General features: G+C 40.3%; 1 protein-coding gene across 4 annotated transcripts in view; it reads right to left on the reverse strand.

Annotated features, from left to right (window-relative positions):
- The window catches only part of cadm1a (cell adhesion molecule 1a), a 424,802-nt gene that overhangs the window by 126,332 nt on the left and 279,186 nt on the right, over window positions 1-19,284 (reverse strand). The gene's annotated exons all lie outside the window — the stretch shown is intronic.

The following is a 19,284-nucleotide window of genomic DNA, read 5'->3' on the forward strand; positions in this document are numbered from 1 at the left end:
TGGAGGGACTCTGCTTTCCCATCCTATGTTTTTTTCTTTTTTTCATGCTAGCCAGCGCGGCGTGTAATTGAATGTGTCGAGAAATGCACAAACAGGAACAATTAGCGCAGTAGCTAGCAATGTGGACAAAAGGCTGGACTGCAGGATAAGCATGGTAGGCAAGATAAAGCCCGGAACCGGAACCACAAGAACAACACAGAGCATGAGTTATTTTGTTCCTACATTCATTTTGGCCTCTGCTTTTGTCTGAGGATCATGCTCTTATTATGTATACAGTGATACTTCTTTAAATGAGAATTTCGGTATGCGAGTTTTATTTTCTTTAAACAAAACTCTTGCAAACTATATGCAGGAAAATCCAGTTTACAAGCAGTCCCAGTGGCTACCATAAGAGGCCGTTCGAGACCGTTCATCGCCAATTTCAACTCCTCCAGTTTGCACATGCAAACTACTCCAGGTAAACAAAAATGTGCAATAAACGTATCAACGTTCTATTAAAGTTACAGTGGCTTAAGTGTACAGTAAATGCTTAGGTATCATCAACAGTCTCTCGATCTCATACCTCTCAACCTCTGCCAATTGTTCACTTAATTAAAGATTGCAAATACTCCTTATTAAGCGATAATGAACCATACCGACACAACACCACATCTATTTACGCACAGCAAGACAGTCTATGTAGAAGACCATAACATCATTAGCAATCTACGATGACATTTTAATCTGCTACCAGTGGCACAGATGATCTGGATCTGGATAGTGTGATATGGCGGCCCACATTTGGTCCATGGGCCATGAGTTTGACACATGTGCTTTAGGATCTAAGTATACTATTTCTGTGTTTGTCCACCCAAAAAAGAGGGGAGGAGTTTGGATATGACGACCATCTTTCACAAGCATGTAGGTGACCCTAGATGTGTAAAATGTAAAAAAAAAAAAAGCTGACTATATTTTTGTTGACTAGGTAATTTTACCCAGAAAGACATTCTACTCTCCCAGATAAGAACAATAATGAATATCGACACCATCTTTTACAGGAAGTCAGGTACGTTACCCCAGATGTGTAAACTATCAACAACCTGACCAGGTATTTTTAGTTTTGCCGACTCAGCAGCTCTTCCAGAAAGACATTCTACTCTCCCAGTACAAAACAGGTTTGGCCAGGATCGCAATCTTTCGCAAGCAATCAGGTAATCATAAAAGTTATGAACAGAATCAGTGACAAAGCCTTGGCAAAGTCCAACTCCCATTGGAAACAAATTGATTTAACGCCTGCAATACGGAGCAAACTCTGGCCTCGAGCATACAAGGACTTCACAGCCCTAATAAGTGCGCTACATCATACTCCCGAAGAACCCCCAACAGGGCTCTCTGAGGAACACAGTCGAATTTCTCTCCACAAAACACATGTAGACCGGATAGGCAAACTCTCATGGATCCTCAAAGACCCCGCAGAGTGTGTAGAGCTGGTCCAGAGTCGGAGGGCAACGCTTGAGACAACAGTGAGCAACCATAATCCTAAGTGTGGCAAGATAATTAATTATCAAACATGTAGTATTGCAAAGGTTGTACGGCCTACAAACGTCGTTTGTTCTTACAATTCTTTCACATAATATCCATTTCTTTTTATTTCCTGATATATTTTGTCGCATAATATTAACATTTTTGGGGGCTTATTGAGTCGGTTGTAAGATACAGAACTGTACTTAATCACATTTTTTAGTGGAAGTACAGTGTTGGCAACAAGATTCACTTGAAGTAATTGAAATAATTAAAAAAAAATAATAATAATAAATAATTGAAATAATTGGAAATTATTTGAATGCAACACAAACTTTTTCTTCTTTTTTCTGTGTTTTTTTTCTACTTTTTTTAAATTCCTTTAAAAAAAATCTCATTGTGTTTATTTTTTCCAAGCTGTTACTTTTTTCTTTTTTGTTCTATTCCCCACTTCCTTTAAGTCATTTTGTGCATCATTTTACATAATATTTGGTCATGTTGGGATTAAAGAAAAAACAACAACCTGAAGAGCCGCTTAGGACCCGAAAGAGCCTTTTAGTGAGCCGAGCCGAAGAAGCCGGTTCACGACAAACTCTACTAACTTTACTGAACTTCGCTATATTTGACTCGACTTCAAAATACCGCATTTAGGACACAACGTCGGGGGAACCCGTGTATTTTTACCTTCATGCACTGTAACTTTGACTTAAGTCGCTTCTTAATTACCGTATTTTCCGCACTATAAGGCGCACCGGGTTATAGGGCGCACCCCGAAAAAAATCGTTTTTGGTCCTATTTTTGACATACATAAGACACACCGGATTATAAGGTGCTACAATGGGAATATCGACAAAACAGTCAGATAGTTCAGTCAAACTTATTACCCCCTTAACATTCCCAAAGCTTGCAAAGACGCCAATACGTGTCGAGAACACGTGCGGATGCGGTGTCCGTACGATGTCACTTAAATGCATCGTTCCATCATTCGGAAGGTTAAAGTCTTGGGATTCAAGAAATGCCACACATTCCTTAGTTTCTATTTTCTTTTTCGCTCGCAACTTTACTGTGCATATGACAATAAACACTTGGAATTGAGTTGAATTTAAAAATAGTCACTCCATTCCATCCATTATCTGCACCCCTTATCACAGAAACATCGAGTTCAGTCTGAAACAAGAAACAGGGACAATATAAAACCCGGAGTAGCTCACCGAAGTCGTTGTGTTCATTATAATGTGCAGCCAATGTCCTCTTATATCCGTGAGTGCAGTAAATCCAGAAGAATAACATATTTACAAATACAGAATAGAAAAAAATGCTTTCTGTGTGCCGTCAGCCACGTGCTATAAGCATTCTTTTTCGGCCAATTGCAGGCTTTGTTTTGCCGTTTAAGCCAATGGCAGCCTGTAAATGATAAAATGGATCCGCCTCTTGACCTCCGAATAACTTTAGCCAATAGTGATCGATTCAACTGATGATTGACACATCTTTTTCGGCCAATTGCAGCCTTTGTTTGCCGTTTGAGCCAATGCCAGCCTGTAAATGATAAAAAGGATCCGCCCCTTGACCTCCGAATAACTTTAGCCAATAGTGATCGATTCAAATGATGATTGACACATTGGTTAGCCAATGAAACGCCGGTAAATAAATCCCAGCATATATTGCGTACTACTTGGCGTTCGGGGGAAAATCTAGTTGGCGGCTGCAAGTTAATTGGAAAACTTAATGTTGATCCATAAATAAGGCGCACTGTATTATAAGGCGCATGGTCAGCTTTTGAAAAAATAAAGGCTTTTAGGTGCGGAAAATACGGTAGTAATTTTGAGCCCTCATTTTTGTGCGAGGACTAGATTTTCTTGTGCGCTGAGAATGCGCAAGCAGTGCGCAATTGCGCAGCTTAGAGGGAACACTGCCTAGGACCTGTTTGTCATGGGTGACCTTACCATGGGCTTGAAACCCCCGGACAACAATCCTAGGATCATTGGGACGCACAAACTTCTCCACCACGGTAAAGTAGCAAAACACAGAGTAGCCAAAGCCAATCTGACTCTTTTTATATTTGAAGTTTGCGGACTCTCATTCGTCGGAATTGCTAAAGCAAATCCGACAAGGAAAAGAAGATTAAATAACCGACTCGCAGTTGACAAACACAGATAAAAGCGACGGCAAAACGCATACGTGGCCGCCTTCCCCTTCACTTGTTCCAGCGATCAATAAACAGCATCCAATTTACTTTTATCGACCATATGCTTTCGCCGCGTTACGCCATCTCTCAATTAGCCACGTTCCAGTCAGCGTTTTCAATTTATATCGTCAGGGCCGCCAAACCCTGCCCATGAAATTGCGCGGTACAGTGGTTACCACGTTTTTTGACGTGCGTAACATGAGTTGCCTAAAAGATTATTTTCTGCTATTGGTTTGTTTAACATCATCATGAAAATTTGGAAATGCTTTAAGCTGAATTACTTCCCACAATACCTTTTGCTTTTATTATTTAGTACAGAATCTGGTGTGCTTCATAAGAATTTAGCAAATTGGTGATAAAATAATGCATTTTTTTGTGTTGCATTTCTACATTATGGATGCCAAGGTTTGCAGCAATGTTAAAGGGAGAAACAGGATTACCACGGAAGCAAATATTGCAATCAAATACAATTAAAAAATTAACTGTTAATGCGTATCACGAGTAATGTAGTTCAGATGTCTATCTGCCATTGGTTTACGTAATGTCAAGATGAACATTCGGATATGCTATTGGTTGAATTCCATCCAACAATGTCTTTCTCTTTTTTGATTCTGATCAGAATCTCGTGTGCTTCAAAAATACTTTATAAGTTATAGATACAATACTGTATTTTTTCTACTATACTTTTCGCTTAAGATCTAAAGGCTTGCAGATATGCTAAAGGCAACAACATGAAAACAAAGATAGAAAGGATGACGAAAGAGGAAAGTACTAAGATCACTGATTCCTACCCTCCCCCGCATCCACCCGGTACTCCACCTGACCATCTCAAGTCACATCACACCAAAGGTAATTAATTAATTATTTCCTTTATGTGTATACTAGATACAGTGAAACCTCGGTTTTCGAACGCCTCTCAGTTTGAACAAATCGGTGTTAGACCAAAAATTTCGAGAAGGTCTTGCTTCGCTGTCCGGTCAAAAATTCAGAGTTCGAACGCCGGTAATGCGTGAGTGCGTACGCTAGAGTGCGATGCTGAGCGGCGTACGGGTGTAGATCGTGTAGATAGCCCCCACCCCTCGTGACCAACTGTTATCACGTGCGCGCTTGCCTCTTTTTGCTTTCGCTTTTAATATCGGTGAACGGAGTGTTTTAGCCCCTAACTATGCCTCCGAAGAAGGTCGGTGCAAGCAGGACAGGTGAAAAAAGAAAAGTTGTTCGTACAACTATTGCCTTTAAGAAAGACATAATAGCTAAATATGAAAGAGGTGTGCGAGTTTCCGTTCTTGCAACTTAGGTGCCGAGGTGCCTTCTGCTGACCACCACAAAGGTAAGAAATCCTATTCATAATTATTTTCTTTATCTTTTTTCTTTTTTTACACGTTCGTGTTAGCGTAATCTTTCGTACGGAAGATTACGATAACGCGAACGTACGATTAGCCTGGGTTAGCTTTAGGATTCGAAGTAAACATTCAGGGTGTTGGAACTGAGCCCAAAATTCAGGGTGTTGGAACGGAGCTCCCATTCCAATGAAGCGCTAGCCAATTGTGGTGCTAAATGACTTGTAAACGATTTGATTTTTTAATTTTTACACGTTCATGTTAGCGTAATCTTTCGTACGGAAGATTACGCTAACGCAAATGTACGATTAGCCTGGGTTAGCTTCATGTTTAACATTCATGGTAAACATTCAGGGTGTTGGAACGGATTAAAACGGTTTACATTATTTTTAATGGGAAAATCGATTTCCGTGATTGAACAAATCGGTTCTCGAACAGGGTTCTGGAACAGATTATGGTCGAGAACCGAGGTTCCACTGTACTATGTTTGTATTTTACCATCTTTAGCTTGGTTACCGAGCGTTCGAAACACATTAACTAATTACCATAAGTTTCTATCCCCAGCTTTATAGCAATTTCACCTTACAATCCCCACAGTTTAATATTATATCCCGAGGGTCTACTGTAATATGCAATACAGCCCCTCCAGCTTCCACCTCAAACCCCGGGGCCTGTTTATGCCGTTATATAAGCGCAGCCAAGCAGTACAGCGGCATTCATGAATATCTCAAGCGGGCACAACAAGAGAAAAAGTTTCTTCCTTTTTCATATATTCGGTGGCTGGATGATGGACCATAAATACTTCATAAATAGCAATTACCTTAAAAAGCGGGCGTCAAGAAAAGAGTAGCTATTTCACTCAATTACAGTATGAGGTTCCTCTCTCAAAGGGTGGAGAAAGATGACTCCATCCTTTCAAGCCGGGAGAGAGAGAAGAAGAAGAAAGGGAAGTTCTATCATGTTGTGGAGGCTCAATAATGTTTCCATCCACCTTCATGTCAGGGATGAAAGACCCCAAATGTCCTTTGAGCGCAACCTTCTTCCCGGAGGACTTGACGAGGCATCAATAAAACTTCCATTCCTGAAGATGTTTGAGGGCTAACGAGACGTCGTCTTTCCCCGTTTTCAAAGTTGAGCTCGATGGAGGAGAGGGTGGAAAACAAAGATGGGGACGTTTCCAGGGAAGAAAACAACCATTGCGTTTGATTTGGTCATAGTGGGTTGAGGAGCCAAGCCAGAGTTGCGGTTTGGGGTTATTCCTAAATCGGTGGTTCTGGTTTTAGAACTCATTATTTGACTCTGGAAACAGAAGCTCCAACCTAGTTAAAAGATATCTACAACAATTAAAAGAGGATAGTAACAGTTATAGTCAGGACTTGGGAGGAGTGGCTGGTGCGCGCCCACATGTGCCTGATTCGGGAGTCGGCAACCTACGACTCTGGAGACGCATGTGGTTCTTAACCCCTTAACCTTCCCGTGAAATTTGCCTAAAATCCTAGTCCAAGACAAACCCAAAGTCAATTGAATGCGGAGACAGTTAGTCTCTTTTGAAAGGTAACACTCCGAAACTGAAAACTGTTACTAACATTGAGTCATTTGAGTTGGAACCCAAACCAATGATAGTTTTTTGGCAACCAAATGCCTGCAAAAGAGTGTAGCATAAGCATCCTATCTGGAAGAGTGAGACAATAGTTTGAAGCCTTAACTAGTACCTTGTCAAATTTGATCGCAATCTAAAAAACTAAACATTGTATTTTACTCATTTTTCTAATGGTAGATCTAGGTCTTTCCATGAGTGGCCATTTGGAGATGACCGGTCACAGCCCTATATACTTTGCATTTTAGTATTTTGCCTTGGCCATTTTTTAGACATTGTGAAAGAGTTGTAAATGTTTGACTTCTATTTCCAGAAGTCAATTAATGATTGTGCATACTTCTGCGTAAAAATGGTGTGTAAAAATGAAAAATTATTAGCTTTCCGCATGTGAACTTTCAGTTCTGATTTGAATACACACCGTAAATGTGTCCATATTTACCGTGGGAATTTTATTGGCTTAACAATGTGTCAATCCACATTTAAATTGGTCACTATTGGATAAAGATTTTCTACCTCAAATTGGTCAAAACGTTGTTTTTTTTTCAATTAGGCCCTAATAGGTTTTCACAGGCTAAGGACCATGAAAAATAAAGCTTGCAATTGGCCCAAATATTCTGAGGTGAGAGACAGTCGGACGATGACCCGAGACATAATCCGTGTAACAATTCTGAGATATTAAAACCATCCCTACTATTCTGAAACAATTAAAGTTGTTTTGATTACAAACAGTTCTTGCGTGGTCCAACACAAACAAAACCCATAACTAATAATTCTAAAAGTTTAAATTCAGAGGTCACATACAGGAAATCCAAATGATGATGACACAGGACCGTCCTGAAACACAATCTGTGTAGGACCTTTAAAACTGAGATATTAAAATATCCCACCTCAAACCCTTCTTGTCTTGTCAAAACCAAAACAAAATCCGGACCTTGTAGTTCTGAACCAAATTCATTTCGACAATTCAGATTACTATCATCCAAGACGATCCTAAAATCCAATCGGTATAAGGGCCCTTAGCAATTCTGATATACTGAAACTGCCCACTCAAACCCAAATAAAATCCAGACCTTTAAAGGATTTTATACATTTGACTATAAAGGATTTTATACGATTGACTACAAGTCACATGTATTCAGTTTAATGTAATAAAAATATTTACTGACTGTGCTTTAATTCATTGTGCAATAAAAGGTCAGGGCAGACTGTGTGGAATGCATAAATGGCAGATGTTTTGTCTAGGACACTTCTAATAACAGGATGCCTGGGTGTGCTGACGCAGGACGACCAGAGAATGTTGGGCACAAAACAACTGCCTTGGCACGCCCATGGGAGGAGCCGACACGCCATCATCCGGGGAGACGATAACCAATAAGAGAAAGCTAAAGTTAGCTGCAGATGACACATAGCCAATAGGGGAAAAGTAGGATGTCTTTGATTTGTTTGTTGAAATGCATAAATAATCCGGGGAGACTCAGATGGGGGTCGTCTCCTGTGAGATACACTTAGATCTGCTGTTAGTAATAATAAACAACCCGCCCCCGTGTGGAATTTCCGGCTCCTGGTCATGTTCTATCTCAAAACAAGCGCATGATTGTTTGATGAATGTAGATCGTGTTTGGTTAATGGAGTCAGATAACTAATTCGAACAATTTAGTAAACGGTACATTTTTATAGTTAAATCCCAACACCTTGTAGAGCTGAACCAGACTCAGAAGTATCACAGAATAGACTGGAATCATTCTCGTTTTTCTCTGGAGGAGGGTATATTTAAGGGTGTGAGACACACAGACGATCCAGATCATGATGATCCAAGACTGTCCTACCACCCAATCAGTGTAGGGCCTTTAAAACTTCTGAGATACTGCTACTCTTGAGATGAGGCTTTAAATCGCTACTGCAGTCCCCGCAATGCTGTAAAACCTCTTTCGGATGAATCCGGAGTATTCCCGGTAGAAAACAGCAACGGTAGGCACAAAAAGAGCTCGCATTTAGAAGAAAAGCTATGAGATGTTTTTTTTTTCCCTTTCTCTCTTCAGCTTAAATAAATAATGAGGCAATTTGAGCGTATTTTTGGATTTGCTTCTCGTCTAGTTTTATGAAAGGCCACCTTTGGCACCCGGCACAGTCCCAGGGGTCTAAGTGGGTGGGGTGATTGCGGCGGGGATAGGAGAGGAGTCGTCCTTCGTCGATGACCAGGCGGATCGGGAAAACGTCAAATAAATACAAAAAGAAAATAGATCAACATACAACTTGGAGTCTATGAGAGAAGAAAGTGTGGCAGGTGTTGTTGGGTGGCCGTCAGACCGTCAATAGCGCAAACGATTAAACGACACAACTCTGCATCAGTTCAGCGCCGATTCATACATTATTCATCTCAAGTTCCAAGGCTTTATCTGACATCTGCTGTCTCGGGACCAGCCGGTTGGAGGTTCTCCAGATTGAAAGTCCGTTTTGCAGTTCTGTTTGCCAGGGTTGGCCGGCGCAAGGCTCGCGGGGTCTGGTGGCCTCTCGGGTCTCGAGGCTGGACCGCCAGGCGGATGACTTCGAGAGCAGCTGAAAGGTTTTGTTGAGGGGGGTTCGAGTCGTGTCACATTTCGCAGATGGAGAGTTTGGGATGGTCAGATTGCCGGTTGGGACTCAGGACTTGGACTGGCAAGCGTAACACCCGACCTGACCTCGGTCGCGGTCGATCACAGATTTCTTCGTCGCTGGAGAAAATAGTTACTATAAGCCGCTGCTTTTTTCCATATCTTTCAACACTGCGGCTTATTCAGTGATGCGGCCAATTTATGTAATTTTTCTAACGGCCGCTAGCGGCACCCGAATGTTGCTACCATTAACTGGCCTGTCAAAGCTATATTATTATTATTAAAACTTTGAAAACTCTCTCGGTGTACCGTCTTTCTTTGTAAATATGTGTAACCCATGTTTAATATGTATATGCAACTGTATATTTTTGTAATGTATTTATTTGTATTTATTTTAGACACTTATTCTGATATGTATTGCACGGGTGAAGGAAAAATGAGGGGCGGAACAATCGCGGGGTGCCGAGTTTAAGTGGGGACCGCTAAAGGTGAGGGACAGACAAGGAAAGAAGAGGGGGTAAAAAGTTGTTGCGTGAGTAAATGTGTTCATCTGATATATTTTTCCCACCCTTACCTTTGGAAATATACACTTTTTTCCTTAGATTTCTTTCAACGGGACCTGGACTCTGCAGGTCTGCATCAAACTTTAAGTACCGGTATAATTTTCCGTTCATTTAGCCGGCTGTGATTTTTGGACTGTGGACTTTAATGAAGGACATTTAGTTTCAATCGCGGGTTTGGGTTAATTTTGTGTGTGTGTGTTACATGTTTGAATGTGGGTGCATGCGGCTTATATACAGGTGCGGCTTGTGTATGTACAAAATCGGTTTTCGTCTTAAAATGTGGTGGGTGCGGCTTATAATCAGGTGCGCTCTATTGTCCGGAATTTACGGTACTTTCCAAATGGGATTTTGTGCAAGACTCAAAATCAGGTAGATCTGATCAACTCGGTTTACAATATTGATTCTTCCTCCTTTTGGAGGACCAATCCTGCCATAAGTAGAAATGACTTAACAAAATAAATACCTACACATAGAACTTTGTCATCGTTGAATTTTGTCACAGCAACATATTATTTATTACCTGCCATTGGAAATATTCTGGTTTTTATTTATATCTTTTACATTACAAAATACTTGTTCTCTTGTTCATATTCTCAGCTGTTATTCTTTATTCACCGTCTTACTGCTGTAACAAAGAAATGTCCCCGTTGTGGGATGTATAAAGGATTATTTTATCTTATCTTATCTTATTATCAATCACAAACTGGCTGAGCTTTTTACCTATTGGTTAATTGCCTAGGCTTGATTAAATAATATTTTGCTGTGACAAAATAAAAGTGACTGTAGCATGGGCATCTTATCTGGAAAAAACAAGTAAGACGATAGTTTGAAGCCTTAGCTAGTACCTTTTCAAATGTGATCACAGTCTGAAAAACTAAACATTGTATTTTAAACATTTTTGCTAATGGTAGTTCACAGCCCTATTTACTCTGTGTTCGCGTATTTTACTTTGGTCATTTTTTAGACATTGTGAACGAGTTGTAAATGTTTGGCTTCTCTTTCTACAAGTATATCAATGATTGTGCATACATGCGCATAATAATGGGGCGTAAAAATGAATAACCATAAGCTTTGCGCATGTTAACTTCCGGCTCTGATTTGAATACATGTCATTAATGTGTACATATTTCTATTGGAAATATAATTGGCTAAACAACAACGACAAAATACGAAGATTGCAAAATACAAGGACAAAACAGAACGACGACAAGATACAACGACAAAATACAATTTGTAGCTATTCGTGTATTTATACATTTATTTCTACTTAAGGCAGGATCGGGCCTCCATACTCCTTGGCCTACCTGTCGAATCTTGCCAGAGAAGGTTGCAAATATAATCGATTCTGTAGTTTCAAATCCATTCACTAACCACCTCCGAAAACAATTGACAAGCCAAATTATGAACCGATTAAAACAAAAACCTAAAGAACTTACTATTTAAGTAGCTGGTTGACTAGCCAAATGATTAACCATTAAAAAACAATCCAGCGCAAGTCTTATCAACGAACTAACTTAACAAGCGTTATAAAAAGAAAACAATTATCACGGTTCTGAAATGCATGATTGACAATGCTTCGGCTAAAAAAGGTTAAAAATAATGGCCTGACTCAATTGCTTAGACTAGCCTTTTTTTCATCAAATCAAGTAAAACCAACCAAACGACCCAAGCTAATTAACCTACCTATCAATCTACCAACCAACCAACCAAACACAAACAACCCACATACCAATCAACCCACCTACCAATCAACAACCAAAACCACCCCAATTAACCTTTTTAGGTACCAACCAACCAGCCAACCAACCAACCAAAACTACCAAACTAATCACTACCTTATCAACTGTAAGACCAACCATTAATGAACTAGTGGAGTAAAAAAACCAAAAAATTAAAAAAAACTATCAGATCAAATCGATCTTTTTTTACCTGGCAAACAAGGTCAAAACAACCTCTACCCAAAAAAATAACTGTACAACAACTAACCCCCAAAAATCTCAACACACTAACTAATCAAGTGCATGACCAACCAGTTCATCTGACCAACGTGGCTGTTTTACCCAAGAAACTAGATAAAACAACCCTCACGGAAAACATTAGATGTGGAAATAAACAACCAACCAACCGACCAACCAACTAACCAACCAACCAACCAACTAACCAACCAGCCAACTCAGGACATCACTAACGTTCAACAAATACATCTATTAGTCAGTTAAAAAAAATGAATTAACCAAATTGGTCTTTTTTAACTATCAAGTGAGATAAAAACATCTCCTGACCAACTGCAACTGATCAACCAACTCGCTAACTAATCAACAGTATGACCAATTAATTAACAAATTCTTTAATTAAAGAAAACCAACTATTTATAATAGTCGCGTTAACAGAGTAACTAGTACTACAGTTTCAATCTTAGCATGAACCATTTCTCAATAACTCTGTGTTGCTCCCAAAAATTTACTTTTATTTAATAGCATGAAGGTTTTTGTTCATGGGTAATCAGTTCTTGGAGTTTTTCTGTTCACGCTTGTTATCATCGGTTTTTAGTACCCATCTAAATTTAATCTATATAAACTACTTTCTAAATTCCGATTTGTGTGTGGTTTTTGTGTTTGTATGTGACTTATAGGCTCTGAAACAGCTAAACTAATTGTCATTGAAGATAACACAGTTGTACTTTAGGTCTCTGCGAGTGTCTTTAGCTAGGTTCCGTGTCAAGGCATCCCCAATAAATACCAACACATAAATAAAAATCGGCTTTGGTACGGTCTTCTTTTGATTTCTCTCTAACCCCCTCTGACAGCCACATTGGGTACTGCAGCTCCCGACCACCGAGCACTCTAAGCAGCCGATTCCAATCTTCTAATGGTACCATTGATGCAATTGTTTCTTATACACAGATTTCAACAAACCACGGCCCCAACAACCTCACTCAAGTAGAATGCCCAGCATGTAAAAAAAAAGAAGTTTCTTAACACACGCGTCCTTGATCTTTACGACCCTTGCCTGGCATATTGGCAGGCAAATTAGCGTAGCGCCAGATGTGATTCTCGCGCAGCATCACAGAAGGGAAAAATACATATATATCCAAACATATGCTCTGTGCCGGGGATAAACGCTGCAAGATTCCGGTAAGCGGATCTGGAGAATTCCCACGGCACGTGAAACCGACTTCGGGCAATATGGCCGCTTGGACGAAAACGCGCCGGCCGGCTGTGGAATAAATTAGCATGGGGCGCTAACCTGCAACATATTGGAGGAATACGTATAGGCTAAGTGCTGCTAAATAGGAGATACCCTCCTCAATCTCTTTGGGTGGTCCAAGAAAGAAAAATGCAGTGGTTGCATATATTTGTGTTTTCAAAAAAAAAACAGAAGAGAGAATGTGACACCTTTTATTGTTTTTTTTTTATAAAATTTTCACTATTTACTCAGCCTTACCCGACAGGCATCTGTCTTTTCATCACACATTGTCTTTTTTTTCTTTTTTGTTTATCTCACCGTATTATCCAAATAAATGGTAAATGGTCTGCATTTATATAGCGCTTTTCAAGTCAATGAAGACCTCCCAAAGCGCTTTACAATGTGCTTCACACACTCACACACCAATAGCGGCCATGCAGCCATGCAAGGGGCCGGCCTGCTTATTGGGGGCATTATGGGTTCAGTGTCTTGCCCAAGGACACTTCGACACATAACACAGAGGAGCCGGGATTCGAACCTGCGATCTCTTGATCCCAAGACGAGCGCTCTACCTCCTGAGCTACCATGTTTTTAAACGAAAACTAGAGTGCAATGTAAAGAACTGCAATAACATTTACTAGCAAAAGAATCACCAAAATAAATCACAAGGTATATATTTTCAGTTTTGTGCAAACAACAAAAAAATATTTGAGTAGGTCACAGAGGTTCTTGGCTGCTTGACTCAAATAGACAAGAAAAACATCTCGACTATTATATTTTTTCTCCCGAATAAATTTACATTTTCATGATTTTATAAAATTCAGACACAAGATCTTACCTCTGCTCAGAAATCTACCTGGACGCCTTCAGGATGAGATTTGCAGGCTCTGGCCCATACACATACAGTTTTGCATGGAGCAGTTTGTGTAGCCAATCAGATTTCGAGTTGGCATCTGAACGTAAGCTAGCAGGCTTTAAGCAACCATTCTGGTTTCAAATACCGTGCCAGGCTTAGTGTCTTACGAAAGGAAAGGATACAGTTGTGTACTTAGATTTAATAACGAAACATTGGACAACTTCAAAGTGAGCAAGGAAGAAAAGGTTTTGTCGCACCTTATTGGCAGATCTATTCATTCGGAAAGAGGGAAATGATAACTTAAGGGGCTGTAGTAAATTCACAATCCCAAAGGTGAGAACAACCAGGAAAAGTATGCGTGTGTCTGTGTGTGGAGTTAAACTTCGGAACAATTCACAAGACGAGATTGAACAATGTCCAACTATTCACTTGTTCAAATTTAAAAACAAAGGAACATTCCTGGCGGAATACAAAGATGAGGAGGGTGGGGTATGAGTGGAGCGGGAGATTGGGAATAGTGCGTCTAGAACTATGGTTAACTTTGTTGTTATTGTTGCTATTGTTATATCATAACTTTTATTATCACCGTATTTTCCGCACTACACGCCGCACCTTAAAGCCTTTATTTTTTTCAAAAGCTGACCATGCGCCTTATAATACAGTGCCCCTTATATATGGATCAATATTAAGTCGCAGTCTTGCAACTAAGGCAAGCAGCCGCCGACTAGATTTTCCCCCGAAGGCGAAGTAGTCCGTGGTGTATGCTGGGATTTATATATTGGCGTTTCATTTCCTAACCAATGTGTCAATCGTCATTTGAATCAGGCTAAAGTTATTCGGAAGTAAAGGGGGCGGATCCTTTTTATCATTTACAGGCTCGCATAGGCTAAAGGGGTGAAACAAAGCCTGCAATTGGCCAAAAAAGATGAATGGGAATCACACATTGGGTTGCACTACGGCATAGAGAATTTTTTTTTTACTATTCTGTATTTGTAAATATTTTACTCTCCTGGATTTACTACACTCACGGTTGTAAGAAGACCATGGTTACGTATCATTATTGAACGTGATGGCTGCAAGAGAACTTAGGTGAGCTATGCGGCTTTATATTTTCCCGGTATCTTGTTTTAGAACGATCTTGATGTTTCTGTGATGAGTCTATTTTTAAACTCAATTCAATTCAAAGTGTTTATTGTCATATGCACAGTAAAGAACCCCGTTTCCCTGCACAATCAAATTCTTACTTTGCTGTCCACACAGTTGCCAGCAAAAAAAATAAAATGGAAACTAAGAAATGTTTGGCATTTCTTGAATCCCAAGACCTTAACCTTCCGAATGATATTTGGAACGATGCATTTGAGTGATTGGTGACATCGTACAGACACTGTTTCCGTACATGTCTGAGACACGTATTTGCTTCTTTGCAAGCTTTCGGAATGTTAAGGGGGTAAAAAGTTTGACTGAACTATCTGACTGTTTTGTTGACGTTCCCATTGTAGCGCCTTATAATCTGGTGCGCCTTATGTATGGAAAATATAGGACCAAAACTATTTTTTGGGGGTGCGCTCTATAACCCGGTGCGCCTTATAGTGCGGAAAATACGGTAATATTATTACTATTGATGTTATTATCATTGGTGTATTTAATAGGAAAGATGAAGGGGTAGGGAATATAAGCATTTGCTTCTTACTACTTATTTTTGAACATATTATGTAACATTATTTTGTTGTTGAGTTATTGTTTTTGTTCTGTTTTTATTTTAATGTTTGAAATAAAGTTTTCATTCATTCATTCATTCATTCATCTTCTGTGAGGGCACAGGGATGCAAAGCCCCTCCACCCTGTAATCCGATTGGCCGCCCCGTGCGCCCCTCAAGAAACTTTCGTTGAAAATTTACTTCACCGAAACTTCGATTTCCGACGCTCCGGAAGGCAGCATCGTTGTTCGAGTGCACCTGAATGCCAAGAGCAGAGGGTATTTCAGTAAACGAATGAAAAAAGTGAAGATTTTCTGGAATATTCGATTCAGTGGATCCGTGTAGACCTGTTAAACAAACTGGCTGAGAATACAGTGCCGTCACAGTTCTCTTCGCGTGTGCCCTTTCCCCCTGTTGCCTTGCATTAGGAAACCATAACAATGGCGGATATATACCGAGTTCGAGTGCGTTTGCTTTGCACTTCTAGGACTAATTTCGTCTTTCCTTCATATGTTTGACAGACAATGAAACGGAGAAGAGTTTTAGTGCACTTCTTCATGAAGCACACTGATTTTTCTGCTGAACTGCTAAATGCCCAAGGAATTTGGAGTACTGTATTTTCCGCACTATAAGGCGCACCGGGTTATAGGGCGCACCCCAAAAAATAGTTTTTGGTCCTATTTTTGACATACATAAGACGCACCGGATTATAAGGCGCTACAATGGGAACGTGGACAAAACAGTCAGATAGTTCAGTCCAACTTATTCCCCCCTTAACATTCCCAAAGCTTGCAAAGACGCAAATACGTGTCGAGAACACGTGCGGATGCGGTGTCCGTACGATGTCACTCAAATGCATCATTCCATCATTCGGAAGGTTAAAGTCTTGGGATTCAAGAAATGCCAACCATTCCTTAGTTTCTATTTTCGCTCGCAACTTTACTGTGCATAGGACAATAAACACTTGGAATTGAGTTTAATTTAAAAATAGAAACTCCATTCCATCCATTATCTGCACCGCTTATCACAGAAACATCGAGTTCAGTCTGAAACAAGATACAGGGAAAATATATAGCCGAAGTAGCTCACCGAAGTCGTTGTGTTTAATATTAATGTGCAGCCATGGTCCTATTATATCCGTGAGTTTAGTAAATCCAGGAGAATAAAATATTTACAAATACAGAATAGTAAAAAAATGCTTTCTGTATGCCGTCAACCATGTGCTATACACATTCATCTTTTTCGGCCAATTGCAGGCTTTGTTTTGCTGCTTCAGCCAATGCCAGCCTGTAAATGATAAAAAGGATCCGCCCCTTGACCTCCGAATAACTTTAGCCAATAGTGATCGATTCAAATGATGATTGACACATTGGTTAGCCAATGAAACGCCGGTATATAAATCCCAGCATACACCGCGGACTACTTGGCGTTCGGGGGAAAATCTAGTCGGCGGCTGCTTCCCTTAGTTGCAAGACTTTGCGACTTAATATTGATCCGTATATAAGGCGCACTGTATTATAAGGCCCATGGTCAGCTTTTGAAAAAAATTAAGACTTTTAGGTGTGCCTTAGAGTGCGGAAAATACGGTACTGTGACTGAATACTATTGTCCCAGGTTTACTGTTAAATGCATTGAGTGTCCCTTTGTACTTGATTTAAGAATATGATTACTGTTGATATAGAGTTACAATATTGTTACTGTTCATTTTACCAGATTTACAATTAAATGCATAGAATTCTGTGTTTTATTGTACCTTAAAATTTGCATTAGAGCACGGAACATTTTAGATTACTTTAACACGGATCAAGGGTACAGTGTGTATACCTTTTTTCCTCTTTCCCTCCATCTTTCTCTCTCCCCCTTTCCCCATCTCTCTCTTTCCATTTCCCTTTCCCCATCTCTCTCTCCCCCTCTCTCTTTCTCCCTCCTCCTTTCTTCTCTTTTCCCCTCTTCTCTCTTCTATCCCCTCTCTCCCTTTCCCTTTCCCCATCTCTCCCTGTCTCTCTCTTCCCCCTCTCTCTTTCTCCCTCCTCTCTTCCCCCCTCCTCCTCTCCTGCCCCCCCTCTCTCTTTCCCTTCTTTCTCTTTCTCTCTCCCCCTTTCCCTTTAGGCATCTCACTCCCTTCCCCCTCTCTCTCTCTCCCTCCTCTGTCTTCCCCATCCTTTCTTTTCCCTCTCTCTCACTCTCTCCCCCCTCTCTCTCTTTCCATCTCACTCTTTCCTCCACTCTCTCTTTCTCCCCACCTCCCTCTTTTTGCCCTTCCCTCACCTCTCTCTCCCTCCCTCTCTTTGCCCTCCCCTCACCCCCCTCTCTCGTGTAGTTGAAAATATCCAATGAAATGTGTTCCAATTCATGTGAACTTGCTTCACAAGAAATTATTGTTTTATATATTTATGTTTGAAGTCTGAAACGCGGCAAAAGGTCACAAAGAGGGGGCCAAATAGTTTCGCAAGCCACTGTATATAGTGTGTGTGCTCGTATATATATTATATATATATATATATATATATATATATATATATATATATATATATATATATATATATATATAAATATAAGCGCACATATACACGTATATTACTGTGAAGGCAAAACGTCCCCATTTAAAATGAAAACAAAAGTGTTTATATTTCGCTTTCCAGCATCTTTTTTGGAGGCGATCTCTCGGCCACACAAAATACGCCGGGAATGAAAAAGCGCCAACATCGCCGCGGTCGGGCGCGATAACGAGGGCGCGCCTATTAAATGTAGAATAATTACACCGTGCAATGCGGATCTCGGGGGACAGGGCCGTTTGTAACAAAAGCAATTACTTGACACGGAGTTTTTTTAGCCTCTGTCAGGCTTTCTTTCTCCCTGTTGTCTGTTTATGTCATTAGATGATAAAAGCTGTTTATTGATCCTTCCATTGATAAAAAAGGAATATTTAAGGGAAACTTTTATCACTTTGCATGCTGGGACTAGCTCGTAACCAAGGGGTGCATGGACATTATCAGGCTGATGGTTAACAGCCTAATATGACGTTACAGTTTTCGGGCCGTAGGAAAAATATACCTATTTATTCAACTGCTGCCACAAGAAAATATGCAATCAGCCACAGGACAAACAAGCCCATCTGTGTTTGCACACAAGAAAACTTAAACCTATTTGCAATGTCAAAAAATAATGAAATGCCAGAAAATATGCATTGAATCCTATGATAGCTATACAACAATTATAAGAAGAGATTTAATTGTATAATGTTCGCAATTGGGTAAAGGTTAGATATATTATCTCAATCCATCCATTATCTGCAATGCTTATCTTCAGTAGGGTCGCGGGGGTGCTGGAGCCCATCCCAGCCATCTCCGGGGAGTGGAAAGGAGACACCCTGAACTGGTTGCCAGCCCATGGGGACAGACAATTAGCTCGCTCATTCACACCTAGGGACAATTTGGACCGGCCAATTAACCTGACATGCATGTTTTTTTGGAATGTGGAGGAAACCGGAGTGCCCGGAGGAAACCCACGCAAGCACGGGGAGAACATGCAAACTCCGCACAGGAAGGTTTGATCGAGTCAAAACATATTAGACTAAACCAAGACTAGATTTAAAAGAACTAGATCCTTAGATTCAAACTCATGAAGTCGAGTCCCAAAATATATAGCAAAGACGAGACGAAGAATGGTGTTCATGAAATCATGATAGGACCGGCCAATTCACCTGAAATGCATGTTTTTGGAATGTGGGAGGAAACCGGAGTGCCCGGAGGAAAACCCACGCAAGCAC

Source organism: Urocampus carinirostris, chromosome 17, assembly GCF_059441175.1.
Source record: "Urocampus carinirostris isolate Australia breed hairy pipefish chromosome 17, RoL_Ucar_1.0, whole genome shotgun sequence".
In the NCBI taxonomy this organism is placed as follows: domain Eukaryota; kingdom Metazoa; phylum Chordata; class Actinopteri; order Syngnathiformes; family Syngnathidae; genus Urocampus; species Urocampus carinirostris.